The 13,265-nt window shown below is 45.2% G+C and overlaps 1 protein-coding gene across 4 annotated transcripts in view; it reads left to right on the top strand.

Annotated features, from left to right (window-relative positions):
* The window catches only part of N4BP2L2 (NEDD4 binding protein 2 like 2), a 128,925-nt gene that overhangs the window by 92,097 nt on the left and 23,563 nt on the right, over positions 1-13,265 (top strand). The window lies entirely within an intron of this gene.

The raw sequence follows: 13,265 nt of genomic DNA, 5'->3' as shown, positions 1-13,265 counted from the left end.
GTATAGATCTTCTTATGGAATACAACGAAACTTAGAGTGTTGCTACCAAGTTTATTTTCCAACTTCATTGGTTAGAACATATATGAGGAGTTCACCACTGCTCTGACTGACATGTGATGAGGGCTAACAATTAAGGAAATGGGTTATATTTAAGTGTTAAAGGAATTGCTAAGAAAAGAGGTAAAACATGTAGACAAACTCATGTTATATTTTAAACTTGACATCAAGCTAACATGAAAATAAACACACTGCACATTTTTTCCAATGTGTAAATCATGAAGGAAACAGCTGCTATGTATGTGTCTGCATTTAATAAGAATTGAATGCATTTACCATATGTTTTCTCTCTTCATTTTAACTCATTTCTAAGAGTAGTCTGTTTCCCTTTCAGAAAGAGAAATACAAATATACCCAGTAAAAATATTTTGTTTGTTTTAAACCTGTTCTGCCTAAAGAAAAAGGAGACAGAGTAAAGATTTGAGGGAAGTGTTTAGAGATTTGAAGAACCACTAGAAAATGGGGAATAAATATCATATGGGAAGAGATAAGAGGCTTTGAGGAACTAGATCTATACATTGAGGATCTAGTGGTGAAAACACTCCTGCCCTCATGGGGTTTACGTTAGGACCCAAGTTAGGAAGGGAGAGTTTTCCCTCTCCCCACCGGAGGTGGCCCCAATGTGACACCAGTACAGCAACAAGCATTTGGCTGTGGGCCATTCAGGAGACTGGAGACTGTCCTATGTGCCAAATTTGGATGTTTTGTGTCAAGGACACTCTCTGGACCATACTTGTGATTTTTATGTTCATTTTCCACATTCCTGCTAAACTGCTCTCTGTAAACCTGGTCTTCTCTTCACAGAGCAGTCATCCCATATTATTAATCTTGTCATGTTGGGGAAATTTATGAGTGTTGTGCTATGTACAGATTTTTTTACAATTACTAGTATAATGAGAACAGGCCTCCCTGTTTAGTGTTTTGCATAATGTACTCATCAATGGGCTTCACGGGGCAAATGGAAAGTTAGAAAGGGAAACAGCAGGAGAAAGTCGTTGGCTCCGGGAGCCACATTCTTGTCTATTTCAAAATCCTCACTCCTTTTAAAGAGGCTGGGTTCCAATCTCGAAGCTACTGATGACTGATGATCTTAAATTACCCTCTCACAGCCTCGATTTCTTCACCTGTAAAAAAATAGGTTTATAATGCCAACCTGTCATAGGGATGAAATGAAATAACTTGTGCCAAGTACTTAGCACAGTGCCTGAGAAATAATAGGTTCTTAGGTTTAATTCCCTTCCCCTAAATATCTCCTTGAGTTTAAGCATTGTTGTTGTTTTTTAAATCCTTACCCAAGAATATTTTTTCCATTGGTTTTTAGAGAGAGTAAAAGAGAAGGAGGAGGTGGGGTGAACAGATATAATATATATATTAGAGGCCCGGTGCATGAAATTCATGCACGGGTGTGTGTGTGTGTGTGTGTGTGTCCCTCAGCCCAGCCTGCACCCTCTCTAATCTGGGACCCCTCAAGGAATGTTCAACTGCCTGTTTAGACCGAATCCCGGTGGGATCAGGCCTAAACGGGCAGTCGGACATCCCTCTCACAATCCAGGACTGCTGGATCCCAACCGCTCACCTGCCTGCCAGCCTGATTACCCCTAACCGCTTCTGCCTGCCAGCCTAATCACCCCCTAACCACTCCCCTGCCAGCCTGATCAACGCCTAACTGCTCCCTGCCAGTCCGATTGCCCCTAACTGCCCTCCCCTGCCAGCCTGGTCACCCCCATCTGCCCTCCCCTGCCAGCCCTCCCCTGCTGGCCTGGTCCCCCCCCCAACTGCCCTCCCCTGCTGGCCTGGTCCCCCCCAACTGCCCTCCCCTGCTGGCCATTTTGTGGTGGCCATCTTGCGTCCACATGGGAGCATCCATCTTTGATCACATGTGGGTGGCCATCTTGTGTGTTGGAGTGATGGTCAATTTGCATATTACTCTTTTATTATATAGGAGAGAGAGAGAGAGAATGAGAGAGAAACATTGATGTGAGAGAGACACATCAACTAGTTGCCTTGTCTGGGGATAGAACCTGCAACCAAGATACATGCCCTTGACCAGAATCAAACCTGCAACCTTTTAGTGCTCTGGCCCAAGGCTCCAACCACTGAGAAAACCAGTCAGGGCAAGCATTGTTTTTAAATCCCCTGGCAAAATAGAAGTTGTTTTATCATGGAGAGCAAGTTTAATGATTCAATAGGCTTATTAATACATTTGCATGATTTAGTGTATTGATTATTGACTTTATCATATAAATAGCTAATCCACAGGTTTTGATTTAGAGACAGGAGGTTGGGCAACATTAGGGAGACAGGCTCTTGAATGAGGCAGGACCAACCAGGATGTGGGGATTGTGGGGACACTGTGAAGCCCTAGATACCAGCAGAGTGGTATAATTAGGGAAACCACCTGGAAAACTGACCAAAAAAAAAATCACCATTTTGTCTGGGCTTTTGTTTGTTTGCTGTTGAAGATCCTAATCAAGAAAGAGTGCTCAGTGTGTGAGAAATGGCTCACCCATACAAATTTCAAATGATGGACTGGGAAACAGAAGCATGGTGAAAATGAGACTTTTAATAACACTGGAGAGTGGGCGCCCATTGTACAGGATCACGAGTAGGGCAAGAAACATAGCCTATTTATTTAGACCCTCCTCCAGTTCCTCATTGGCTGAGTACTATTTGATCACCTATTTCCTAATTGGTCGCCTAGGTCTTGCTGTCTCCCACTGGGTTATTTTGAAAAATGGGCTGGGCCTTCTCTAGTTGCCTCCACCTCCTTTGTCTAGGGCAGTGGTCAGCAAACTCATCAGTCAACAGAGCCAAATATCAACAGTACAACGATTGAAATTTCTTTTGAGAGCCAAATTTTTTAAACTTAAACTTCTTCTAACACCACTTCTTCAAAATAATGTCGCCCAGGCCGTGGTATTTTGTGGAAGAGCCACACTCAAGGGGCCAAAGAGCCACATGTGGCTTGCGAGTCACAGTTTGCCAACCACTGCCAGTGGCTCGCGAGCCACGTGCAGTTCTTTGGCCCCTTGAGTGTGGCTCTTCCACAAAATACCATGGCCTGGGCGAGTCTATTTTGAAGAAGTGGCGTTAGAAGAAGTTTAAGTTTAAAAAATTTGGCTCTCAAAAGAAATTTCAATCGTTGTACTGTTGATATTTGGCTCTGTTGACTAATGAGTTTGCCGACCACTGGTCTAGGGGAATCTTCTTAGGACGGGTGCTGTTAGCCTTGTGTACAGCTCTCATCCTCTCTCCCTACCCCCACATCCTGTTTGCTGGGGAATTTCAGCAGCAGCCTCCTGGCCACATGCTGTTTCTTTTCTATAAGATAAATCAGAGGCATATTTCTTACAAGTTCCAACCCAGGGGATTATTTCCAGCAATTAGTTATCTCAATAATAAAATACTCAACAAAAGAGGTAACATTTTATTACCTAACTAAGGGCCTGGTGCACGAAATTCGTGCACTGTGTGTGTGTGTGTGGGGGGGGGGGTCCTTCAGCCCAGCCTGCCCCCTCTCACATACTGGGAGCCCTCAGGGGAAGTCCTACTGAGGCAACCAAGCTGATTAGGGGAAGGCACCAGCCCCATCACCCTGCTGCTGCAGCCACTGCCAGTCACTGCAGCCACCAAGGTGTTTTCATCAACACGGACTCCAGTCCCTTCATGATGAAAAAGTGACAACTTTCTTTAGGCATTTTCAAGATGTGTCTTTCATAGGATATGACATTTCTCTTTTTTTTTTTATCCTCACCTGAGGATATGTTTCCATTGATTTTTAGAGAATGTGGAAGAGAAAGGGAAAGACAGAGAGAAACATCAAAGTGAGAGGAACACTTTGATTGGTTGCCTCCTGCATGAGCCCTGACCTGGGCCCCAGCCAGGGAGGAGCCTGCCCTTGATCAGAATCTAACTGGACCTTGTGGTCGGCAGGCCTAGGCATTATCCACTGAGCCAAACCGGCTAGGGCAGGATATGACATTTCTTAGCCCTCCAGCAGCAGACCTTCCTTATATTCTCCAGGAGTGTGGTGGAAAAACCCTAGATCACCTTTTTGGATTCTTATACCCAAGTTACTAAGAATATTACCAGTGGCGTACAGGGAGCTTAGCCAATGAGCGGTCAGAAAATGTATTTCCTCTGTAGTTCACACCAATCGCCTCTGATCTCTGGCTCTGCCCCCGCCAAGGCCTAAAGCCTTGGGGCCTGGGCAGGGGACCCCCAGCTCCCTTGTATAGCCTGATCACCTGGCTTTGCCCCTGCCCAGGAGCCCCATGGCTCAGGCCCTTCCCAGGTTGCTCAGGACCCATGGAGGCCTACCTCCGAGTGACCTGGGTGCTGAGAAAGTTCCCGGGACCCAGGCTGCTGGGCGCCTACCTATGCAAATTAACCTCCATCTTTGTTGGGTTAATTTGCATACTCACTCTGATTGGCTGTGGGTGTATCGGAGGTACGGTCATTTACATGTTTGTCTATTATTTGTCTATTATTAGGTATGATTTTGAAGATGTTTGCATACTCTTAATTTTTTTTATAGAAGAAAATAAGGCACAGAAAACTTGAGTATCCCATTTTTAAAATTGTATTATGATAGAAGGCTAGGCCCTATATCCAAGTATGGGTCCATGTTTCCATTTCTAGATTTCTGAAATCCAAAAAGCTCTGAAAACCAAAAGTTGATTTTATTTTGTTTCCTTTCTTAAATGTTTGTCATTAAAACTAAGTTGTTAGCAAAACTTGATTTGACAGGTTAATTTTACTCATTTATCCCACTTTGTATGACTATGCATAGATTTCACTGCAGAAATATTAATTTTAATTACTGGGAGTGGCCCCAACCCCCACTGAGTTTAAGGCTATACAAACAAATAAACACACTTTATGAATTCTGAAACACATCTGACCTCAAGGATTTTGGTTAGAGATCGTGGGACTTGCACTATACAACAGACTCCTTTTTAAAATTATATTTTAGTTTAGTTTGTACGTAACAAACTTCAAATATGAGAATTCTGATACAGGATTTTTGGACTGGAACACGCAGTGTTCCCTTGGGCAGGATGGTTTCCCGGATTCTTTGTCCATTGGAGTTGAAGAATGAATCCACAGATAAAAGATGGTATAGCAAAGGTGGACATGTATTGAAGAACAAGTACAGACCCACATGTGGGGATGGGGGAAGAGTCCCGCCAACTACCTGTTTCCACTGTTTATAAAGGCTGCAAGTCCCTGTGTCCTGATATCCCTTCTGATTGTTCAGTATTCCCTTTTGAATTGGTTATTATAGTAACTCCTGAGCTCATAGGTCAAACATCACACAGGACATGTGTGGTCCTCCTCCCTCATTGTTCTCCCATTCCCTCTGAGCTTTCTTCTTCCTTCTTTATTTTGTAAATATAGACCTTTTTGCTACTCCCAGTTTCCTTGTCTTATGGAAATGTAACTGCTGCCTCTCCCTTGTATTATGGAAATGTAACTGTTGCTGCTCCCTTGTCTAATGGAAATGTACTCTTGCAAATCTATAGCCCTGTATTTTTTCTTCATGGACCCCCAATTCTAAAAATTCTCTAAACCTGCCTATTTCACTCCTACAAATTCCTATTTCAATTCCTATCTGATAAATATAAGTCTGTTTTCAGACAGGGAGCCTCACCCATCTTATCCCACTCTATCCCACTCCTCCCCACCCTGTCTCATCTTCTCCAGGGAGTACACCTCTAGGCTTCCCTGAAGGGCAGCTGCCTGATTCTATGCATGTTTGTTTCTTTTCTTTAACCTTTGGGTCTTTGAGGTTTTTTATTGTTTTTGTTTTTGTTTGTGGTGGTTTTAAAAAAAATTCTTTGTTGTTGAAAGTATTACATATGTCCCCCTTCCGGCTTCCTCCCCCCCACCCCCCCCACCCCCGCCAACCCACCCCGCATTAACCGTCTTTAGCCCTCCCCCACCCCCACCCCAGGCCTTCAGCATCCAATTGTCTGTGTCCATGGGGTATGCATATATACATACAGTTCTTTGGTTGATCTCTTCCCAAACACACCCTCCTTCCTGATATTGCGCAGTCTGTTCTAGATCTCTGGATCTATTTTGTTCATTAGATTCCACATATGAGTGAGATCATGTGATACTTGTCTTTCTCTGACTGGCTTACTTTGCTTAGCATAATATTCTCAGGTCCCTCCATGCTGTCTCAAAGAGTAAGAGATCTTTCTTTTTTACTGTTGCATAGTATTCCATTGTATAAATGTCCCACAGCTTTTTTGCCCACTCATCTACTTAATGGGCACTTGGGCTGTTTCCATATCTTAGCTATTGTAAATTGTGCTGCTATGAACATAGAAGGGCAAACATTCTTTATGATTGGTATTTCTGTTTCTTAGGATATATTCCTAGAAGTGGGATTGAAACTGGACAACTAGTGGGTCCGGGTTGCCTGTCACTACTTGAGCCAATTAAGCAAAGACAGGTTTGAATCATACATGAGCGTACAATCATACAATAATGGTGACAGTATGGGAGAACTTCAGGTCATCCACAAAAATCTGCTCTGCAGCCTCCCCCTCCCCCCATAAACCAGCTGCTTATTTAGGGTAGGACAAGGATTACATGGGGAAGAAGAGATTACAGGCTTGGGGAAGCAAGCTAATTAGGCTGGGGTGGGACTCCATTGTTTGGGCAACAAGGTTGTTAATCTTTCCATGATAATAGGCAGGTCTTGAATGAGAATGAACCACATTCCAAGGTTGACTCCTAGGTCCAAGATTGACTGCCAGGTCCCAGGGGCTTACAACTCTCAGCCAGGTTATGTCCTTTCTTTAGCCAGCATAAGGCAATCATGGTTTACAGGGCATGATTAATAGTTCCCATAACCATAGCTAGTCCCCAATATTCTATTTCTGCCCCTAACAGTATGGCACATGTTATAGGGTAAGCTTTTTGTACAGGCTTCAAATTTAGCTCTCTTTGAATATTCACTGGTTCAAGAAAAGTAGTTTGGAAAGCCTTCAAAAATTCATTTCACTACAAAAAGGAATAGACTTTCTGGGGTCTGAAGAGATTGATACTTAAAGACACTCCAGTCAGCAGGGGGTCTTGTTGAGCATTCTACAGACAGAATTGTTTCAAATCTGCAGTAGCCTGGGAAACCTTCAAGAGTTGAGTCCCACCTCCAGCTGGAGCTGTTGAAGCACTTTCTTCAAATTGGTGATGCTGGAGGAACCAGACATGGTGCATTCGAGAGCCAGCCAGATTTGTTGGTAGTGGGTCAGCCTGTCATGGGTCCGATGGGCCAGACAGTGGGGCAGTGAAGCGAGGGCCAAAATTTAGTGTGTATTTTAATCTCAATTTGCACTAGCCACATTTCAAGTGGGTCCTGTCCTAGACAGTGAAAGTCTAGAACAGGGGTGGGCAAACTTTTTGACTCGAGGGCCACAATGGGTTCTTAAACTGGACTGGAGGGCCGGAACAAAAGCATGGATGGAGTGTTTGTGTGAACTAATATAAATTCAAAGTAAAGGAGCGGAGGGGAGAGCAAGAGAACCCTCCGCTCTTTCGGCTCCACGGGCCGGATAGAACAGCCGAATGGGCCGGATCCAGCCCGCGGGCCGTAGTTTGCCCACAGCTGGTCTAGAATGAAAAAGGTAGTATTTGACTGAGGCTGGGCAAAAGCACTCTGGTAAGAAGTATGATAAGATACATACACTTTGAGTGTCACTGTTTTTATGATTCATGTAACAGGGTGGAGCATAAGTTTACAGTTGTTTGTTTAGAGAATACAGTTGTCAATGTAAGAAACATTCAAACCTGTAGAGAATTTTTGTGAATTTACTTGAGCCAAACTGTCCACAATTGCCAGAAAGCAAAAGCTCAACAGATTGAGAAAATGGTCCAGAGAATGGAAGTTTTGCATCTTATTTTATACACTAGAGGCCTGGTGCATGAAAATTCATGCACTGGAGGGGGGGGCGGTCCCTCAGCCCAGCCTGTCCCCTCTCACAGTCTGGGAGCCCTCAGGGGCAGGAGGCGACCTGGTGATCAGGGGAAGGCGATGCCCCATCACACCTCTGCTGCTGCCACTGCTGGCAGCACAAGCCTCGCCTGGCCCTGGTTACCTGAGCCTCGGGTGGCCCTGGGAGGCTAGGCAGCTGCCATCTGAGGCTTCCTGTGCTTCGGGCCGGCCCTGGGCGGCTGGGGGGCTGAGGGGACTGGGAGACTCCGGAGGCAGGCCCGGCCTTGCAGTGCGCCTGCTGCCCCAGCAGGGCTGAGGGGACGGGGCATCGCCATCTTGTGGCTGTGGGCACTGCCATCTTTGAGGGCATGGCATTCAATTAGCATATTCCTTCCTATTGGCCATGGGTGCCGTCATCTTTGAGGGCGGGGCAGTCAGTTAGCATATTCCCTCCTTATTGGCTGTGGTCGCCGCTATCTTTGCAACAGCGTGAGAGGCAATTAGCATATTTCCTCTTTATTAGATAGGATTACTAGAGGCCTGGTACACGAAATTCATGCACGGGAAGGGGGATGTCACTCAGCCCAGCCTGTACCCTCTCCAATCTGGGACCCCTCAGGGGATGTCCAACTGTCGGTTTAGGCCTGATCCGAGCAGTTGGACACCCCCTCACAATCCGGGACCACTGGCTCCTAACTGCTCGCCTGCTTGCCTGCCTGATCACCTCTAACCACCTCTGCCTGCTGGCCTGATGGCTGCCTAACTGCTCCCCTGCCAGCCTGATCACCCCCAACTGCCCTCCCCTGCTGGCCTGATCGCCCCAACTGCCCTCTCCTGCTGGCCTGATTGCCCCCTAACTGCTTGCTCCCCTGTGCCAGCCTGATCTTGCCCCTAACTACTTGCTTCCCCTTGCCAGCCTGATCACCCCTAACTGCTTGCTCCCCTGATGGCCTGATCGCCCCTAACTGCCTCTGCCTCAGCCTCCGCCACTGTGGCTTTGTCTGGAAGGAAGTTGGACGTCCAGAAGATGTCTGGTCGACAGGTCTAATTGCATATTACCCTTTTATTAGTATAGATGTTGTGGCATAATGCACAGGAGAAGCATCAGCTAGCACTCTGAGGGAGGAAAGTTTAACCTTCATTTCGCAGATCTGCTAGTCCAGGGGAATTTGGGATCCAAAGCCTGAACTGAACTCGTGGGGAGGCTCTGACCTATATATCTCCCCCTGTGGTGGGCCCCTGAGGGTCCCCGCAGCTCCACCCAAGTCAGCTATGGTGGGGGCCCTGGGGTTATGCTCTGCAACTCTGCCCAATGGGGAAGTAAGATACTGAACTAGGTTGTTTTAACCAGATAACTAGTATCTGTTTTAACCAGATACTGAACTAGGTTGCAACTGCGCCCCCCCCCCCCCCCATTTTCCTTTTCAATTACAATCAAAAGAGAAGCCCAACCAGTGTTCCTCAATGGTTGAGCATCTACCTATGAACCAGGAGGTCATGGTTCACTGCTTCTCTCTTCCCACTCTGATACCTCTACACAGTGTCATGGTTCAAGTCCAGGTCAGGGCACATACTGTGGGGCATGCAGGAGACAGCTGATTAACGATTCTCTTTCATCAACGATTCTCTTATATCTCTCCCTCTCTGAAATTAAAAAAAAAAAAAAAGATCTTTTTTTTTTTTTAAAGAAGACATAACTGGGTTACTTGAAATCCATTGGTGATAGATTAGGGAAGTGGGAGAAAGAAAAGTAGGGAGGGGGATCTCTGGGACTAGATAAAAAGCAAAATGATAGACATACACATCTTTTACATAGGTGAGTACAGGATAGTTAACAGTCAACAATTAACATGGTAACTATAACAGATGATTTGTGGTCTCTGCTCTGGTGTACTGGCTGTGCCCTGAGAGATCTTAAAAAGGGGAGTTCCTCTGATATTCCAAAGGTATGTTATGTTAGATTAAAAACGACAATAAACAGGTTTAATTAAGATTGACTTTTATCAGAGAAGATTCTACCCTAGGATATGACTACCTGTTATAAACTGCTTTTAGTTAAAAAGTTTTAATTTCAGACCATTCTATGTGATACTTTAGGTGTCTGAGTTTTTTGTTTTTTCTTTATTGATTAAGATATTACATATGTGTCCTTATTCCCCCAGGTGTCTGAGTTTTTAAGGCCACCATGCAGGCCTCCCCTGAGCTTGTCAGGACTAGTGTGTGGCCACACAATCTATAATAATAAAAGCCTAAGTGACCATTGCAACCGAATGGACAACCAAACAGGCTGCGTGGGGCAACTAGGCCAGCAGGGGGGTTAGTAAGGGACGACCAAACAACCAAGCAGCAGGCTGCGTGGGGCGACCAGGCCAGCAGGGGCATTAGTGAGGGGCAACCAAATGACCGAGCAGCAGGCTCCATGGGGCGACCAGGTCCACAGGGGGGGCAGTTGGGGGCAACCAGGCTGGCGGGACGGGGGGGGGGCAGTGAGGGGCAGCCAGGGTAGCGGGGGGGCAGTTGGGGGCAACCAGGTCGGCAGAGGGGGCAGTAAGGGGCGACCAGGCTGGCAGGGGGGCAGTAAGGGGTGATCGGGCAGGCAGGCAGGTGAGCAGTTAGGAGCCAGTGGTCCTGGATTGTGAGAGGGATGTCCGACTGCCAGTAAACCGGCAGTCGGACATCCCCTGAAGGGTCCCAGATTGGAGAGGGTGCAGGCTGGGCTGAGGGCCCCCCCATGCACAAATTTTGTACACCAGGCCTCTAGTAATTAATAATAACACAAGAATAAAGCCTGTGTCCCAGCATTCACAATTGTAAGCATGCTTTTGCACCACTCTGTATATTTTGTTCCTTATGGCTTCCCCTAATATTTAGAGGAGCTTTTGAAATTCCGCAGTGCTAAGAAGAATCACAAAGTATCCTTCCTCCAATGCTGGGAAGGGATTTTCAAGTGAGAGCACCCCCTCCTCCCAGGGAAACCCGAAGGGGAAGGTGAAATTCTCAGTACAGTGCTCTCTCCCTACTTGCAGATTCCCTTCCAAAGCTTACTGTGAAATCTCTGGATTTTGTTCTAGAAGGAAATTGCTTTTCTTCATAATTCCTCTTGAAAAGTTTCATACCTTAGCTGCCAGAGATAGAATGTATTTATGATAATTATTACAGCCAAAGCCGGATGGTGTTAATATTTAATATCATCTTTCAGTCTGTCCATCTTGAAATTTGGTTCAAAGACTGAATCACTGTCATTTGTTTTTTAAAAATATATATATTTTTATTGATTTCAGAGAGGAAGAGAGAGGGAGAGAAAGCTGCCTTATTTCAGAGAGATAATCATTGATCAGCTGCCTCATGCATGCCCCCTACTGGGGATTGAGCCCACAACCCGGGCATGTGCCCTTGGCCGGAATAGAACCTGGGACCCTTCAGTTCACAGGCCGATGCTCTATCCACTGAGCCAAACCAGCTCGGGCCACTGTCAGTTTTTAGTGTGCAATACTGGAGAATACTAAGGTGTTAACGTAAAAAGCAAACAGAAAAAAAACAACATTCAAATCTGTAAAGAATTTTTGTGAGTTTATTTGAGCCAAACTGTCAACAATTGCCAGAGAGCAGAATCTCAAGTATTGTGATAATGCTCAGGAGAATAGCAGTTTTTCACCTTGTTTTGTACATTACAATCAAAGGAGATGTAAGTGGGTTACATGAAATCCATTGATGATAGATTAGGGAGGCAGGAGAAAGTAAATCGGGAAACATCTGGGATTGGATAAAAAGTAAAATGATAAGACACATACTTCTTTTTTTTTTATTAAATATATTTTATTGATTTTTTACAGAGAGGAAGGGAGAGGGGGATAGAGAGTTAGAAACATCCATCAGCTGCTTCCTGCACACCCACTACCGGGGATGTGCCCGCAACCAAGGTACATGCCTTTGACTGGAATTGAACCTGGGACCCTTGTATCTGCAGGCTGACGTTCTATCCACTGAGCCAAACTAGTTAGGGCAAGACACATACTTCTTTTACTTAGGTGGGTACAGGATAATTAGCAGTCAACAATAACATAACAATAACAATGAAGGAATTTGTGGTTTCTGCCCTGGTGCCCTGGCCTATTTGGTTGTGCCCTGAGGGGTCCAGAAAAAGGGAAGTTACAAGTTACCCTGACATTTCACAGGTATGTTATCTTAGATGAGAAAAGACAATAGGCTCAGTAAAGATCGAAATTGATCTTTGACAGGGAAGATACTGACTTAGGACATGACTACCCACTATAAACTGCTTTTTAATTAAAGTTTTAATTTCAGACCATCCTTTGTGGTGTTAACATAAAAACATTCAAAACTGTAAAGAATTTTTGTGAGTTTATTTGAGCTAAATTGTCGACAATTGCTGGAAGCGGAATCTCACGGATTGGGATAATGCTCTGGAGAATGGCAGTTTTTCACCTTGTTTTATACATTACAATCAAAGAAGGAGACCTGTGTTACATGAAATCCATTGGTGGTAGATTAGGATTGTGGGAGAAAGCAAAAGGTGGGTGGGGGTGGAGGGATGGGGTAACCTCTGGGATTGGATAAAAAGTAAAATGATAGACACATACTTCTTTTACTTAGGTGGGTGCAGAATAGTTAACAGTTAACCATTAACATGATAACAATAACAATGAAGGAATGAGTGGTATCTGTCCTGGCACCTAGGGCTTCTGGTTGTGCCCTGGGGGGTCCAGAAAAAAGGGAAGTTACATATTACTCTGACATTTTGAGGATATGTTATCATGGTAGATACAAAGGGTTAATAGGCTCAGTTAAGGTAAAGATTGACCTTGTCAGGGAAGATAATGGCCTAGGAGGTGACTACCCACCATACTACTTTTAAAGTTTTAATTTCAGACCATCCTTTGTGGTTACTTTAGGTCTTAGAGTTTGCTAGGCCACCACGTAGGCCTTCCCTGAGTTAGTCAAGTTAGCATGTGGCCTTTTTATCCACAATGGTGACCAACCAACTGGCGCTCAGCAGTTCCTTGAACTAGAATTTAATTCTTGGTACTTCTCTATAAATGGTTTCAGTAGAGTGCTCCTTCCCTGGGGGTGGGGAGGGTGTCTGAAATGGGTCCCAGAGAGGCCACATCTGTTCAGGGGACAGCAAAACATGTACCTAAGTGGTAGCCCTTCCTTCTCGGGAGGCCTAAGTTATGCTACTGTGCACAGATCAACCTGAGTTTTAAGGTGTCCTCGTTATAAGAACATACTTAAAGTTATGTAG

This window comes from Plecotus auritus (assembly GCF_963455305.1).
Source record: "Plecotus auritus genome assembly, chromosome: 3".
Taxonomy (NCBI): domain Eukaryota; kingdom Metazoa; phylum Chordata; class Mammalia; order Chiroptera; family Vespertilionidae; genus Plecotus; species Plecotus auritus.
Note: the sequence above shows the minus strand (reverse complement) of the source record. Positions and strands in the feature narration are given on the sequence as shown.